Consider the following 1,735-nt stretch of genomic DNA (forward strand, 5'->3'; position numbering starts at 1 on the left):
GTCTTCTCTCCTGATGTAGTACTGCCTGACTTGCTGTCTACTGCAGCTTTGAATGAGTGAGAGTGGCGGCCATTAGCTGGTCTACTGGAGGCAGCTTGACAGTAGTTCCAAAGTCCAATACTTGCTCTCCATTGAGAGACATCAATCATCTTGTAATTATTAGTAAAGTATAATTAAAATGAACTATAATATACTTACCTCTATCACTGTTAATGATCAACTGTTGTAAGATAAAGAAATGAAAAGATACAGTCAAAAGTACAAGCCAGAGGTACAAGCCAATTATGCTGCACAGCTGCAGTTGAAAGAGGGCGTGGCTCCTTAACGATAAGCTCCACCTACAAACCTATTTAGCCACACCTCCTGATTACTGTAGAGATTTGAGGTAACATAGTTTGTGCTTATAATTATTATCTTTTCAATCAGTTATTGATCTTATATTGTCCTTTAGGTACTTTATAGTCTGTGTATTAGTGTATCAGTACCGTATATACTCGTATTGAATCAGTTGGCATGGTAACTGATAAATAAAGGTGTGGTCTATACTGAATTTCATTCTATAGGTATTGGATGATGTCAGTACAGGGAGGATCACGTGATAGGTCACATGACTTGATATCAACTGCCGTTCCTCGTGTGAACGGGTGGGAGTGTCCCTGGCACCCACTTCAAGTGAGAAACCACACCCACTAATGATTGTGTAATATTTATTAGCGTTTTAATAAAAAAGACATTCCTTTTTCCTTTTAAAGATATTACAATATAGGGGGTATATTTCCCAAATATACCCCTAAAATATTCCACGAAAATTGCCTTTCAACCTATTCACAGGAAAAAATTTTTGCATTTTTCTTCTACTGACCATTATTAGTATGGTAAAAATAGTTTTCATGTATAAAAATTTTCACAAATTTTTTAAACCGTGAAGTGAGCGAAATTAAATCTAGAGTTGCACTGATACAAGAATTTGCTGATGTTTAGATTAAATAAAAACTGATTGTATAAAAACTGCTGATACAGATGTACAGTAAGTACCGATTCAAAAGAAATCTTTATTTTTTATTTTTAGTTTGCGAAAAAACACAGCTGGTTACAAATTGCTAACTTACATGTATCTTCTTTGCTAGCAAGTGAAGTACTGCCATATTGATGACCTTCTTTTTGACATTTTGGATCATATGGCTGGTACGGGTTTAGTTAATAACTTTTATTAATTAATTATTAATAGTTATAATAATCTGCAATGAACTTCACCGATTCAGATTTCATAAAAATGGCATGTATCTGCAGATTCCGATTATTTTATTGGTAAATGGTACAATTCTAATTAAATGGGAACTGTTGTTATGGCAACTGTTGCTAAAGTGATGGTTTGTGTGGGCGTTTGTGGGAAACTTGTATGGATTCTGTTTTTGATGTTTTAGTGTTGTACCATTAAAAATGTATTTTGACAACACATAATTGTACAGACTAGCCTCTATATAATGGACACTTTGAAAGTGTCTCTGTTATACAGAAGTGTCCTTTATGTGGAGGTTATTTTATACAGTAAGGAATGTAATTGGTACACTAGGTGCTGTCCGTTAAATGGAGGTGTACGCTATAGAGAGTGTCCATTAAGAGAGACTATACTGTAGATAAGTGTATTATTGATTCTCATTCCATTGTACAGGTACTCTTGTAGTAACAATGTTAATTAATACAGTAATTACTGATGGAGTGAGTATATTATTAT

The 1,735-nt window shown here is 34.1% G+C and overlaps 1 long non-coding RNA gene across 1 annotated transcript; it reads left to right on the forward strand.

Moving 5' to 3' along the window:
• The first annotated feature begins 322 nt into the window (after positions 1–322).
• LOC109591755 (uncharacterized) lies at positions 323–1,175 on the forward strand. The gene is made up of 4 exons (XR_002189969.1): positions 323–385; positions 452–516; positions 564–672; positions 1,128–1,175. It is a non-coding gene; the product is annotated as an uncharacterized LOC109591755 (long non-coding RNA).
• The last annotated feature ends 560 nt before the right edge of the window (positions 1,176–1,735 follow it).

This window comes from Amphimedon queenslandica, unplaced genomic scaffold (genome assembly GCF_000090795.2).
Source record: "Amphimedon queenslandica unplaced genomic scaffold, v1.1 AMPQUscaffold_7334_Cont20713, whole genome shotgun sequence".
Lineage (NCBI taxonomy): Eukaryota > Metazoa > Porifera > Demospongiae > Haplosclerida > Niphatidae > Amphimedon > Amphimedon queenslandica.